Source organism: Pongo abelii, chromosome 11 (genome assembly GCF_028885655.2).
Source record: "Pongo abelii isolate AG06213 chromosome 11, NHGRI_mPonAbe1-v2.0_pri, whole genome shotgun sequence".
Taxonomy (NCBI): Eukaryota; Metazoa; Chordata; class Mammalia; order Primates; family Hominidae; genus Pongo; species Pongo abelii.
In genome coordinates, this window is record NC_071996.2 from 76,751,374 (window position 1) to 76,768,001 (window position 16,628).

The 16,628-nt window shown below is 35.9% G+C and overlaps 1 protein-coding gene and 1 pseudogene across 2 annotated transcripts in view; one reads left to right on the forward strand and one right to left on the reverse strand.

The window, feature by feature from the left end:
* Nucleotides 1-16,628, reverse strand: part of OLA1 (Obg like ATPase 1) — a 174,245-nt gene that overhangs the window by 83,334 nt on the left and 74,283 nt on the right.
* LOC134759566 (Y-box-binding protein 1-like) lies at nt 3,459-13,624 on the forward strand (annotated as a pseudogene).

A 16,628-nucleotide genomic window follows, 5' to 3' on the forward strand; every position in this document is an offset into this window, starting at 1 on the left:
TAATATGTTATACCTGTCAAGATCTGATGACTGTATGTTATGTATTCATCTGAACAGAACCACTACACTTAGTTACAGGCTATCATCAACCAATTCATTCTCTTGCTAAAATCAAGTCATCCAATTACTCCTTGACTAATCAAGGCTGTTTTGGCTTTTTCTTTTTTCAAAAGGTACTCAACAGCATAAACAGTTCACTTACAAGAAATGGAAAGGGGCTAATCAGCAGAATTATTGTTTTGCTGCTACAATTTGCAGTATTTAAATTTAGTTGCTGATTGGACTGAAAGTTTTATGATATAGCATATGAAACTAGTTTAATACAACCGTGAAGCTGTGTAGCTGTATTGTCTTGCCACAGCTATATTGGTCTACTTTGTAGGATAAATAAGTGACTACTTTCTTTAAAATAAGGATATTTAAAAATAATAAGTATTAGTGTACTTTCCCACATACACTGGTTTTATAAACAAAGGTACACAGCTATTCATTCCCCAGTATTGTTTTTAAAGTTAGCACCTGCATGCAACACCATACACATGTGTGTGTTACATGTGTACAAAAAAACCCACAACTGCTTTGGTTTTTCATCTACATTTATTTTGGATTTTAAGCAATAATAAACTAAGGACAGAATTATTATTTAAGAAAATAAGATTTATCTAAATGTTTAAAATAAATACATGTTACCACTTATATAATAAATAAAATGATTAACATTACTTCTAAAATGGGGAGTATTACAATTATAAGAATAATTCTGGGTGCCATAAACTATAAAGTTATTATCCATCAGTATTGCTATTCTTATCTATATAGAATGTCTGAGAGAACATCTAACAGAATGACTAATGTTGGAACACCAGACTAAAGCCTTGAGTTATATTTATTTTATATTTATGTTATGTATATATTTATTACAAAGTATTTAAAGAAAATGTTTTTATATGTCACACCTTGATTAAAATCTTCAGAAAATTTTGAAAAGAGAAGAGATCCAGTCTTGAGACTGAGATTTATTTACTTCATTAAATACAGTGATATATTAACCAAACTAACAAGTTTTACTTCATAGGAGAAAATAAATTTATAAAATGCTATTATATTAAAATAATTTAACTTTTTAAAACCTTAAACCATAAATAAATTCTTTATACCTTGAAATAACAATATACATTAATCATCGACGAGAACATACATCTTAGAAAATATAACATACATATAGGATTAAAACAATTTCTGAATTTGTTATACATATGCACATACAAGTAACATTTCATAGAAGTAATCCTCCATAGGCTTATATTTTGCATACTAAAACCTATCTGGAAATGAAATTCTATACAAAATTGTAAAACTATACTTCCACTCAATGTCTGATAGGGTTATTCAACTTATAAACATTTCAGAAAAGTCTTGATCTCAGAAATGCATTAACAAGGCATATAAATGCCAGTACATTTCAAACAAATTATTCTCAATTTTTAAAAAATTGCTACCTTTTAATAATATTTTTGAAAAAAGATTCAATCTGGTTATGCTGAGATTCAAAAAAGCAAATAAATTAAAAACCAAAATAAATGAACAGAGAACTAATATTCTTTAAAGATGAATACTTCCCAGAGTAGGCACACCTGCCAATATATTAAAAATAAGTAAAATCAACTACAAAAGTAATAAATCAAATGCCATGATAGACTTGACTTCTCGAGACAGCATTTTCAAGCCGTCTTTGTGGCTTTGTTTGGCGCCATGGTCCTTTAAGTTTTGTCTTCATAAAGCCCTAACTAGTTGTAATCATTTGCAGCCTAATTGTGGACATTTATCTGCTTTTCTTATGCATAGAACATAGCTATTAAAGCTGAATGGTGATGGTGTGAAGTATAGGTTAAATTGGGTGAAATTAAAGCAAATTACTCCGGGATGTGGAAATCTGAAAATAGAAACCACCAATGATTTGCAACCCTCTTGATGATCAGCTTCACAGAACCCTAAACGACAAGAAAACTTACATATTTTAAAGTTAACTAGGTTTTTAAAAATAATATGTATAAATGTATTTTTAACTACAGCACCTCTTGGTAATGGTGGAAAGATTATTTGTTTAACTCAGCTGCAACGTTAAAAAGATCATGAGTTTCTATTTTAAATAGCACAGTTCATTTTTTAAATAAGATTTCCATTTCTTCATATAAATTTTTACCTATAAGAATGCATCCAACTATATCACATACATAGTTAATACAATGCCATATAATATTTTGCTAGCTAAGTTTTAATCCTGAATAAAAGTATAATATGAGACAACATAAGTTATAGTAACAAAAGCAAACTAACAATGTAAACATAAATGTATTATATGCCTATAACTTATATAGGCCTACTTATACACATGCTGTATATAAATATGCATGTGACTAGCATAAAGAAAAATACACAGTGGCCTAGAAATAAATGTAAAACAGTAAAATATAAGAACTTTATTTTCATTTATCTAAAATCTTATTGCTTGACTAACAGATTTGGATAAAGACAATAAAAACATATATTGACCAGGAGCAGTGGTTCACGCCTATAATTAGCCAGGTATGGCAGCACACACCTGTGGTCCTGGCTACTTGGGAAACTGAGATGGGAGGACTGCTTTAGCCCGTGTTCGAGGCTGCAGTGAGCTATGATGGCACCACTGCACTCCAGCCTGGGTGACAGACTAAGACTTTGTCTCTTTTAAAAAAAAAAAAAAATACACATACACACACACACACACACACACACACACACAGATAGACAGACACACATACATACATTTGCACCCTGCATATTCTCTTAGGTAACCAAACAAAGTAGTCGAAAAAATGTACTAGACCACATCTAGATAAGCTTACACTAAAGTAAGAAAAAATTTCTAGCAATGAAACTGATATCCTTCCTTCTTTTATTGACTGCTATGTAAAAAGCATATTTTAGGTATCTAGGGAGAGATGAAATTAAATGACATGGCCCATACTGTCAAGGAGTTTACAGTCTAGTTGGAGAAATAAGACAAGAATATGTAACTAAACCATGGCATCAAAAAATGATCCTACATGAAGAAGGCTCCTAATCTCAAAGGCAGGAAAAGTGAGCAAAAAGGGGACAGACGAAGTTCACAGAGGATACAGACCTTAAAGGACAAAACTTAGCTAGAGGTAAAGCAAAGGCAAGGGTGGAATACATAAGGTACATTCAGGACACAGAGTAAATATGTCTGAGGAAAATTTAGAACAGAAAAGAAAGCACTGGAAAACATACTAATGTTTAACAATGAAGAGTATTGAGTACCAGGCAGAAAATGGAATTCCCAGGAAGGCACGAATGTTTTACAAGAGGCAGTAACATAATCAAATGCAATGACCCTCATGCAGTGATACATGTAATTTCTCAAAGGCCATATCACAACTAAAGATGATATGCCAAAGATGTGGTCCTCTGGAATAACAGCAATACTCGTGGACCTTAAGTCCTTGTCCCATGCGAGGCTACGAAGGTATTACTGCTTCCTATTTAATAACTGTATGCTTATGTGTTATCTTTTTGTTTTATAGTTAGTATAGTACAAAATTGAATATTCACTGTAATGTTCAGCTACTAGTAGATTTTTATTTGTGTGTATTTTTAAACCATGGCAATAATATATACTTCTAAATAATACTATGATGCTGATAAAACAAGTTAGAAATTTAACAAAATACACATAATTATTTTCTGTTTTGTGAAAAATAGACTTTTAACCCCTCTATGGTATAGGAAACCAAGTACTGGGGCATATCACTAAGTGATATAATCATGGTTAAGAATCACTGCTCCTGTAATCCCAGCACTTTCGGAGGCCGAGGCGGGCGGATCGCTTGAGTACAGGAGTTTGAGACCAGCCTGGGCAATGTGGCGAAACTCGTGTCTCTACAAAAAATACAAAAATTAACTGGGTGTGGTGGAGCGTGTCTGTAGTCCCAGCTACTCAGGAGGCTGAGGTGGAGAATCGATTGAGCCCGAGAGGTCAAGGGTCCAGTGAGCTTTGATAGTGCCACTGCACTCCAGCCTGGGCGACAGAGTGAGACTGTCTCAAACAAAGAAAAGAACCACTGCTCTTAAAGGAAGAAACTGGAAGAAGAAAAGACTGTAACAGTTATTCTCAAAAATCTTCTAGTGTGTAGATGATTCCCAGCCCTCTCCTTGATTCTGGATTACTAGGGAGAAGCCTGAGATTCTGCATTTTAAAGTAAACATATGTCTGAGACAAGTGATTATAGGGTCACACTGATCAGAAAAAGAGACCCCCAGCAACAATTTATTAGTAAGGGCAGTTAAATGGTAGTGAAAATAGAATAAGGCAAAAAAAGAAGAGAAGTACTTCCAGAAAAGACTGATAGAACTTGATGACAGATAACAGCAATAATATAAGGTAAATCCATTTTATTAATTAAAAATAAATAGGCCGAGTGTGGTGGCTCACGCCTGTAATCCCAGAACTTTGGGAGGCCAAGGTGGGCAGATCACCTGAGGTCAGGAGTTCGAGACCAGCCTGGCCAACATGGTGAAACCCCGTCTCTACTAAAACTACAAAAATTAGCCGGGCATGGTGGCAGGCGCCTATAAATCCCAGCTACTCGGGAGGCTGAGGCAGGAGAATCGCTTGAACCTGGGAGGCAGAGGTTGCAGTGAGCTGAGATGACGCCATTGCACTCCAGCCTGGGGGACAAGAACAAGACTGTCTCAAAAAAAAAAAAAAAAAAAAAAAAAAAAAAATATATATATATATATATATATATAAAAATAAATAAATGTTTGGGTGCCTGCTTAGAAAGCTGATCCAAAAAAAAAGGTTTTTTCATTTAGAGTACAAAACTACTTTATTTAACCAAATAAACAGACTGTTTAAAAATAAACAGAAATGAAACTTTTAAAACGTGGTGGTACAATTTGGCTGTGTCCCCAACCAAATCTCACCTTGAATTGTAGTACCCACAATCCTCATATGTGGTGGGAGGGACCTGGTGGGAGGTAATTGAATCATGGGGGTGGTTACCCCCATTCTGTTCTTGTGATAGTGAGTTCACACAAGATGTGATGGTTTTATAAGGGGCTTTTCCCTTTACACATTCTGTCTCCTGCCGCCCTGTGAAGAGGTGCCTTCCACCATGCTTGTAAGTTTCCTGAGGCCTCCTCAGCCTCATGCAGAACTGTAAGTCAATTAAACCTCTTTTCTTTACAAATTACCCAGTCTCGGGTATTTTCTTCACAGCAGCATGAGAATAGACTAATACACATAACATTTAATAAAGTTTCAATTTATCCTATGCCCTGACTTTCTCCCATATGGACAAGGTTAGATTTGGTACTATGCAATATCATTCTGCATAGTGCAGAATGGAAACCATCCTGTTTTATGTTTGGTGATCCCACAAAGTAATATATCGGTTCCATTTTCACAAACAATAAGCTTCACCACATATTTAATGAAGAGGAAACATTTTTATTACAATTCTGGTAATGAAATTTCATCAGAATTATACTGCTCTAACTCTCATAATAGCGTGATGTTTTAAACCAGTATTATGAGGTATTACCAAGATGACATAAATGTATTTTCCAGTTAAGAATCAAAGTAAATAAGTTCTTAAAATGTTTAAAGTGTAAAATTTCACAGGTATTTTCTCCCCTCTCCAAATTCACAGAATTATCAATAACAGTTTCAAGTTTATCACTGATAGGTAGAGATTTGTTGTTCAGGCATCTATCTATACTCTCTTTTAACTCCCCAACTGCTGCTTAGGAATTTATGTAACTTCAGGTAAGATTATTTTATCTGCTCACAGTGACTACTGAAGGATTGATTGGGCATGTGACTTAAGCTGGCCCAATGGAGGAAATTTCAAAATTTATTGCAAGACTTGAACAAAGTCACGCTTTTTCCTCTGACAGATGTGAACTAAAAACCACATGGCCAGTGAAATGCAGGAAGCCATGTTAAAACCATGAGACGAATCAGCCAAAAGATGAGTAAAGCTGGCCAAAAGGTAGAGTAGAGACAGAAAGAAATTAAGACCTTAGGGAAAGTTCTGAGTCAGCGCACTGATCACGTATTGCATGAAACCATGTATCTTATCTTCTCAGTAACTGCAAGCCAATATATAGACTACCTTTATTTTCTAAGCCACTTTGAACTGGAATTCTACTGTAACTGAAAGTATTACAACTCATATATTAGGCTTCCTACCTAAATAAAACATTGTAATAATGAGTATCTACTGTCCCATATTTAAAATGGGATAAAGCAAAAATAAGGGTGGAATGCATAAGGTATATTCAGAAAACAAATATGTCTAAGGAAAATACACCCAACTGACATAAGAGGTGAAAGAAAGGGTATGTTCAGTCCAACAACAGTCCTGTCTTCAGAAATTGTGAGTTCCGCCATTAACTTGCCCAAGGTCATATACCTAACAATCTTTTTCAAAGGTTTCTTCATTTCCAAACACTGATAATATGTACTGAAAAAAATTGTGAAGCGAAATTTCTGACACAAAGAAGGTATAGAACGAATGTTGATCCTATTTCCGCCTTTGCTGGAGAGTCCACGCCAAAGAAATTCTTGTCCCTTTTCATCTAACCAAAGTCTTTCCAGTTTAAGTTTTCTTTCTTAAATGTAAAATAATTTGTTTAAATAATGTTTAAGTGCTTATCATATGCAAGAGTATCACCTATCAAAGGACTGGATTAGCTTATCAAATTAAATAATTTCAGTAACAGAGACAAAAAGAAACACACTTTATAAGAATGAGAATGCCGTTCCTCTATTCATTGTCTAGCAAATGATTTACCATTCATAACTCAAATGTCAGGCTGGGCGCAATGGCTCACGCCTGTAATCCCAACACTCTGAGAGGCTGAGGCAGGTTGATCACTTGAGGTTAGGAGTTCGAGACCAGTCTGGGCAACATGGTGAAACCCCATCTCCACCAAAAAATACAAAAAAAGTAGCCAGGCATGGTGGCATGTGCCTGTAGTCCCCAGCTACTTGGGAGGCTGAGGCAGGAGAATCGCTTGAACCCAGGAGGCAGAGGTCACAGTGAGCAGAGATCGTGCCACTGCCCTCCAGCCTGGGCAACAGAGTGAGACTCCATTAAAAAAAAAAAAAACTCAAATGTCACCTCCTATTACTTATTAGAAGATAGTATCTGATAAATTTGTAACTAACTGATGAACATTTAATTTTTGACCTAATTCAGAACATTTCAATTCACATACTAAAAATAAGCCAAATTATTTACAAGTGGGACCAAAATCTACCACCTGCAGAGGAAGAAAATATGACAGAGCCTCTGAGAAGCAGTTTCTTAGACAGACTGCGTTTGTTAGACAGAACAGATATCAGATTTGAGCAAGCAGATACAAGAAGACAAGGAAGCTCTCCTTAGAAACCCAACTGTGGGAGTTGCAGTACTGGTTCACATACTTGGGAAACATGATCTGAACATGAACTCTCAACAGCAATAACAACAAAGATTGGCAGCCAGTTCAAATTCCTTCTGTGTATCACAGATCTACGTAAATGTTTACTTGAATGGGTCTTTGATTTCCTAGAGGAAAGTCATGTCTATTACTACTGTAGCACCGTGCAATAGTGCTTCTTTTTATCATTTTGCTAAGTATTGCCACTTATATGATTTTAAATATCCACAAAATTCTGTTCTGTAATAACACAGGTGTCTACAAAATTTATCTAAGTGAAAATCATAACTATTATCTTTAAAGTATGGGGGCACAAAAATGTGGCAGATTGTATTTTTTGTACTGTTGATTTACCCAACTACTACTCCACCTTAAGGCCCCAAATTACCCTGCTAAAAGATTGTATTAACTTCTTTAGGGGAATTTAATAAGGGGCCTTCTTTATGGGAAAAATATTTTTAAGTTCCCCTTCTTTCTCCTATAACCCCCGTTTAGTTAAGAATTCACTTAATAGCTTCTTTTGTAATAGTGTCACAATAATTGTTATGCAAGATAAAGATTAACTAACATTAAAAGGAGTCAACAATTATGTCTTAAAGAAATTTTCAGTAAACTGAAAAAGAAGAGAGGGAAAGAACCCACAAGTCAACACAACATTTAGCCTATCCCCAGCAAAAAAAAAAAAAGTGCCCCATTAGACATCAGTAAATATAAACTAGTTACAATTTAGTCACTATCATACTGGACTGAATCTTTCACACCTTCTTCAATTCATCCTCAAAGGCTACATGAGAGATAGGACTCTGGCACAAGTAAATTCAGAATTTATAGAAATACAATCCTCAGCCCAGACGCGGTGGCTCACGCCTGTAATCCCAACATTTTGGGAGGCCAAGGTGGGTGGATCACTTGAGGTCAGGAGTTCAAGACCAGCCTGACCAACATGGTGAAACCCTGTCTCTACTAAAAATGTAAAAATTAGCTGGGCACGGTGGTGCACGCCTGTAATCCCAGCTACTTGGGAGGCTGAGGAAGCAGAATCACTTGAACCTGTGAGGCGGAGGTTGCAGTGAGCGGAAATTGCACCATTGCACTCCAGCCTGGGCAACAAGAGCAAAACTTCATCCAAAATATACGTATATAATCCTTATAATTATCAGTTATTCACTTGATAAAATGTATTACATAGTAATTAAGGTATGATGGTAATAAATTAATACTAAAGATTAAATAGTATGTAATAATCAGTATAAGATTATGATTATACTTGGTAGTAAGTTAAAATTAACTATAAATCACAAATATTTTTTCCTTAAGGTTCAAAACCCACTGTCTTAGTATGCATGCTATCACTATAGGAAGTGAAGTACTGGTATATCAAACTGATAAGAAGTACTACTGACTTATTAGGTAGCCTAAAATTCCAACCAAGGGCTTTCATTTTCAATAATGGCATAGTAAGATCTCACTGGAAAACTACCACTGACCACCCTGGTGGGGAAAAACACTATAAAACACAGACAAGATACAAAAAGCAGCTACCTAAAGGCACTGGAGAGCAAAGGAAATCAGAAAGACTGGTTAGGAGTACATGCTCAAAGAAGGGGAGTTATATGAAGGAAATTCATCTTTTCAAAGCTTTTAGCTCGCAACCAAGTATTGCCAACACAGGGCAAGCTACAGATAAGTCATAGTCTTTCTGTCCTGGAGAAGCAGAAAATCAAAGCTAGGGAAACTGTAGCGATGGAAGAATGCAAAGGGAAGAGAAAGAGACAGGAAAAATAGAAGAAATCCCCACCTCTTTGATTGATACCAGAACCATGCATAGGCAGGGGAGACTCAAAGCAGACCAGCTAATGACAAACTGAAGTGAGACTGGAGCTGCCATCCAAGAAATCGAGGTTGCAGTTCAAGTCCAACTGTCTACTAATACAAAATCAAAAAAACAAAACAAACCCGCTATATGTATGAGAGAAAAACTGGAACCTAGAATCACCATAATGTAACATTCATAATGTCCAGGATACAATCCAAAATTACCTAAAAAAATCAAGCATAATGCTATCAGAAAACAAGTGAGACTGAATTTTAGATTATCCAGATGCTGAAAGTAGCTGAAAAAAAATTTTAAGTGTCTATTAAAACTATCTTCAATAAATAAAAGTAAATTATGCACACAATGAACTGGGAGACAGGCACTCCTAGCAGAGAAATAGAAATGGTGGGAGAGAAGGAAGAAGAGAAGAAGAAAGGAGGGCAGGGAGGAAGGGGGGCAAATTTAGAACTGATAAACACAATATGTATATCTATCTATCTATCTATCTATCTATCTATATAGATATATGGACATAACAGCCAAATTAAGATGACTAAGGAAAAGAATAAGTCAAAGATAAATCAATAGAAACTAATCTGAACACACAGAAGACAGAATAAAAATGAACAGAGCCTCAGGGACCTACTAGATAATATAAAATGGTTCAACATGCATATAATTTTTCCTTTTTTTTGAGACGGAGTCTCGCCCTGTTGCCCAGGCTGGAGTGCAATGACGCAATCTCAGCTCACTGCAACCTCAGCCTCCCGGGTTCAAGCGATTCTCCCAAGTAGCTGGGATTATAGGCACGCACCACCATGCCCAGCTAATTGTTTGTATCTTTAGTAGAGATGGGGTTTCGCCATGTTGGCCAGGCTGGTCTCGAACTCCTGACCTCATGATCTGCCTGCCTTGGCTTCCCAAAGTGCTGGGATTGCAGGCGTGAGCCACTGCACCCAGCCCCAACATGCATATAATTAAAGTCCTAAAAGGAGAGGGGAAAGAGATGGGGAGAAAAAAATATTTGAAGAATTAATGAATAAAAATTTACACAATTTATTGAAAGCAATTTACAAATTGAAGTGCAATGCTAAGACATACAATAGCAGAGGTATGACACAAATGTCGAAGGTAAAGAGCAATTCTTGAAAGAAGCAAAAAAAGTTTCAATTAATCATTGATTTGTTCATTAGAAATTAAGGACAGAAGAGAGTGCAACAATATTTTTAAAGTGCAGAAAAAAAATTAAACAAACCTGTCAACCAAGAATTTTATATCTAGCAAAAATATTCTTAAAGAATGAATCTTGTAATAAAAACATTTTCAGATGAAAGAAAACTAAGAGAATTTATTGCCAACAGCCCTGCGCTATAATTAATGCTATAGAAAGGTCTTCAAAGTTAAAAGAAATGATAAGTAGAACCTCAGATTCTCAGAAAGAAAAGAAAAGCATCAAAAATGGCAGATATCTTAGTAAGTGCAAAAGGCTTTTTGTTTTTTCTTTTCATGGTTTCCTCATAATACAAATATATGTTTAAACAAAAATCATTTATGATATACTAAATGCCACTGAAATGTACATTTTTAAATGGTTAATTTTATCTCAATTTTTTAAATTGTGGGATTTACAAAATGTGTAGAGTATTACATACAACTATGGCATAAAAGACAGGGAGGGAATATGGGATTATACACTTTCGAGTCTTCTATATTTTACATGAAGTGATACAATATAAACTGTAAACTAACATGGTGAAACCCCGTCTCTACTAAAAATACATAAAATTAGCCGGGCGTGGTGGCGGTTGCCTGTAGTCCCAGCTACTCCAGAGGCTGAGGCAGGAGAATGGCATGAACCCAGGAGGTGGAACTTGCAGTGAGCCGAGATAGCACCACTGCACTCCAGCCTGGGCAACAGAGCAAGACTCCATCTCAAAACGAAAGAAAAAAATACAAAAACAACAACAACAAAATAAAAATAAAGGGCACCTGTAAACAAACTGAAAAGTTAAGGATGTATATTGTAATCACTAGAGCAATCACTTAAAAACAGTGAAATCTAGTTGGAATCCAAGATGAATATTAAAATAAAATCCTAAGAGATATTCAAATAATCAAAAAAATGTAGAGAAACAGAGGAACAAACCACAGAAGCAACAAATAAAACACAAATAAAAAGACACAAATCCAAACCTATCAAGTCCATTAGACAATGAAATAAGCACTTTAAAAGGTGTTGACTATCAGAATTGATAATAAAATAGAACACAATCATATGTTCTGTATAAGAGATACATTTTAATATAAAGACATGGCAAGCCCAGTGGTTCACACTAGTAATCCCAACACTTTTGGGAGGCTGAGACAGAAGGATTGCTTGAGGCCAGGAGTTCAAGATCAGCCTAGGCAACATAGCAAGACCCCATTTCTACAAAAACTTAAAACTAAAAAATTAGCCAGGCATGGTGACATGAGCCTGTAGTCCTACTTACTCAAGAGGCTTAAGTGGGAGGATTGCCTGAGCCCAGAAGTTTGAGGCTGCAGTGAACCATGATTGTGGCACTGTACCCCAGCCTGTGTAACAGCACAAGACTCTGTCTCCAAGCAAACAAACAAACATGGATAGGTTGAAAGTAAATGGATGGAAAACAGTAAGTATAAGACGGCTATAGTAGCTGTATTAATATCAGATTAAATTGATTTCAAAATAAAAAGTACTGCATATTTTTAAATGAGAAAAAAAGTAAATTCATCCAAAAGGCTTAATATTCACATAAGGCATAATATACACATAATGTGTATGTGCCTGATAACAGCTTCAAATTACAGGGAGCCAAAATTAACAGAAGTAAAGATGAAATGAACAATTCTACAATCAGAACCGGAGATCTTAACACCCTTCTCTTAACTAAATTGATGGAACTAGACGAAAAAATCAGTAAAAACGCAGAAGATACGAACAATGCTATTAATCATCTTGAACGAAATATTTATAGAACATTACATTCAATAATAACAAAACATATTCTTTTCAAGAGCATGTAGTTCATTTGGCCCAGACTACTCATAGCCAAAAAACAAGTCTCACATTTAAAAGGACTGAAATCACAAAGAGGATGATCCCTAACTATTAAAAAAATTAAATTAGAAATCAATAACAGTAAGAATGCTAGAAAAGCTCCAAATACTTGGAAATACACAAACGTTTTAAGAATCAACAGATCAAAGAAGTCACAAGAGAAATAAGGAAATATTTTAAATTAAGGGATAATAAAAATATAACCTATCAACGTATGTGAGATGCAGCTAAAGCAGTGCTTAGAGAGAAGTTTGTAACTTTAAATAATCATATTAGAAAAGAACCTCCAAAATTAATAATCTGAGTTCTCACCCTAAGAAATTAGAGAAAGAAAAAGTAAATTAAAACCAAACAGGCGTTTGATGGGCAGCAGGAGAGGAGAGTGGACTCCAGAGAGCCCTGAGTAGCCCCCAACACTACTGCCTTCGGGGCCTCACACGGGAGGAGCCGCGGCTGGTGCAGCAGGCCCACTCACCACCTCCGCAACCACTGGGGAGACCCAGCAGCCGCCGCGCCCCCGCCCTCAGCGCTGCCGACAGCCAGCCCAGCACCACGGGCAGCGGCACAGGGAGCGGGGCCCAGGCGGTCTCACATAGACCAGCAGGGACAAGAAGATCATCACTATGAAAGTTCTGGGAACAGTAAAACGGTTCAATGTAAGAAAAGGATATGGATTCATCAACAGGAATGACATCAAGTGAGATATATCTGTACACCAGACTGCCATAAAGAATAACCCCAAGAAGTACCTTGGCAGTGGAGGAGCTGGAGAGATGTGGAGTTTGATGTTGAAGGAGAAAAGAATGCGGAGGCAGTCAGTACTGCAGGCCCTGGTGGAGTTCCAGTTCAAGGCAGTAAATATGCAGCCAACTGTACCTTTATAAGCCCCTATCTACCTCCTAGGGGTCCTCCAGGCAGCTGCCAGCAGAATTACCACAATAGTGAGAGTGGCGAAAAGAACCACGGAAAAGAGTGCTCCCGAAGGCCAGGCCCAACACGCAGGGCCTACGGAAGGAAAAGTTCCCACCTTCCTATATGTGGGCAAGGAAAAGTTCCCACCTTCCTACCTCCTGACAAGGAAAAGTTCCCACCTTCCTACATGCGGAGACCCTATATGCGGGGAGAAGTGCTGGAGGGTACCCACAACCAGTGGGCAAGGGAACAAGGCAGACCAGTGGGGCGGAGTAGGTATCGGGGAGACAGACCATGATTCTGCAGGGACCCTCTGCCAAAGGTAGTCTAGAGACGACAGAAATGAAGAGGATAAGGAAAAATCAAGGAGATGATACCCAAGGTCAGCAGCCACCTCAGCAACAGTGCCACTACAACTTCAAGTACCAGTGCAGACACCTGAAAACTCTTGATATGGTTTGCCTGTTTTGTCTCCTCCAAATCTCATGTTGAAATGTAATCCCCAGTGTTGGAGGTGGGGTCTGGTGGGACATGCTTGGGTCATGGGGGGCAGATCCCTCATGAAAGACTTGGTGCTGTCCTCACCATAAGGAGTTCTTGCTCTGAGTTCAGTGCAATCTGGTTGTTTAAAAGAGAGTGGCACTCTCTCTAGCTCCATCTCACTTGTTCCCTCTCTAGCCATGTGATATGCCGCCTCCCCCTTTGCCTTCTGCCATGACTGTGAGCTCCTGAGGCCTCACCAGAAGCAGATGCTGGTGGCATGCTTCCTGTACAACCTGCAGAACCATGAGCCAAAATAAACTTATTTTGTTTATAAGTTACCCAGCTTCAGGTGTTTCTTTATAGCAACGCAAAAATGGACTAACACAACTCTAAACCACAAGACAGCAAAGTGGCGAAAAACGTCAGATCTGCCAGCAGATAAGGCTCTCAAGGCTCTCTACCATCATCCTGTTTAGTCATCTAACAAGAAGAAATGAATATAAAATTCCAGCAATAAGAAATGAACAAAATATTGGAGCTGAAGACCTTAAGTACTTGCTTTTCGTTGAATGGTCAGATAACTAGAACTATTTGCATTACCTATACAGCGTGGGGTTTTTATTACTTTTGCCTAAATATGTTTCTTTCTGTTAATAACAAACATATTTTTAAGCCTGTTTTTTTTCTCAATCTGACTTTAAAGAAAGGTTTAAAAATTGTTTTATATTTGTTCAAGTTAAGATTTTTAAGAACTTCATTTTAAATCTGTGATAAAAGTTTATAACTTGATTTTTTTATAAGTCAAAAAACTGCAAGCACCTGTTAAAAAAGGTCTTAAATAATTTTAAAATGCCCAAATAGGCAGAAAGAAGGAAATAATAAAAGATATGAGAACAAACTGGTGAAATAGGAAATGAACAAAGAAAAAAAAATCAGTGAAACCCATAGTCCTTTAAAAAGCTCAATAAAATTGAGAAGCCTCTAGATAGACTAATCAAAAAGAAAGACAAAAATTACACTTCATTCTAACTTCACAAAGGAAAGAAGATAGGTCCTAAGTCATTAAACATATGAGAATATTAATAACTTTATGCCCAATAAATTTGACAGCTTAAATGAAGTAACCAAAATGCTAGAAAGACAAAAATTACCAAAACTGAACTAAGAAGAAATAGAAAACATGAATAGTCCTACATCAGTTCAAGAAATTGAATCTGAAATAAAAACCTTCCCGCAAAAAAAAAAAAAAAAAAAAAAAAAAAACTCCACGCCTAGATGGCTTTACTGGTAAATTTTATCAAGCATTTAGGGGAGAAATAACAAGAATCCTCCATAAACTCTTCGAGGAAATCAAAGATAAAATACTTTACAAGTGATTTTACAAAGTTCATATTACCCTGCTATCAAATTCAGACAAAAATTACAAGAAAAGAAAACCACAGAAACAATAATCCCTCATTAATACAGACGTAAAAATCCTTTAAAACATTTTTAGCAAATCAAATTCAAAAGCACACAGGTTTATTTATAATGATGGAGTGAGTTTATCTTGGGAATAACAAAAGCTTACCAATCAAAAATCAGTCTATGTAATTCACCATATTAATAGAATAAAAAAGAAAAACCAGATCATTCCAATAGATAAAAGAAATTCATTTGACAAAATTCAACACCTATTCAGGATAAAAACTCTCAGCAAACTAGGAATAACGGATAACTACTTCAATCTGATTAAGAGCTTCTAAAAAAAACCTATAATATCACTTATAATATCAGCAAAATATTAAATACCTAGGGATAAAATTAACAAAATATGTATAAGATTTGTATTCTGTAACCTATCAAATACTGTTGAGAAGAGAACTAAATAAATTTAAAAATTTATCACCTTCATGGATTGGTAGTCTCCACTGACAGTTTCAATACAAAGTCAAAAATCAGTGAAATTCCAGCAAGGTTTTTTTTCAGGTTCTTAAATTTACACAGAAATGCAAAGGAACTAGAAAAACTAAAGCAATCTTAAAAAATAGGAAAAGGGTCAGAAGACATACAGTATCTAATTTTAAGACTCACTCTAAAGCTATAATAATCAAGACAGTATGGTATTGCCAAAACAAATAGATCAATGGAACAGAATAGAGTGTGTAAACTGACCTGCACTTGACCTCCTAAACAGTGATTTGATTTTTGACAAGATGCCAGGTTAATTCAGTGAGAGAAAAGATATTCAACAAATAATTCTGGAAAAACTATGCATCTGTATGGAAGAAAATTAACACCTTACCTCATGCCATATGTAAAATTAACTAGAAAGATGACAGGCCTGAATGTAAGAGCTAAAGTTATTTAAAATTAAACTTTAACAGAAGAAAATATCTGTAACACTGCGCTGGGTAAAGATTTCTGAATCGGACACAAAAAACACAAATACCAGAGAAAATCAACTGATAAAATGAACATCCTAATGAAAAATTTTGTTCTTTTAAAGACAGAATTAAAAAAAAAAGCCAGCCACAGACTAGGAGAAAATTTCATATAACATATACTTGACAAAGAACTTGTATCCAGAATATGTAAAGAACTCTTTCCACTCAAAATAAGACAAACAATCCAATTAAAAATGGACAAAAGATTTAAACAGATACTTCACCAAAGAAGATATACAGTTTGGAAGTAAGCAAATGAAAAGATGGTCATCACTAATAGGCTGGAAAATGAAAGCCATAATATTCTCTATAATGCCTAAACTAGAAGCAATTGACAATATCAAGTGTTAGAAAGGATGTGGAGAAACTGGAACTTATATTGCTGGTGAGAAATCAAAATGTTACAGTCACTTTGGAAAAC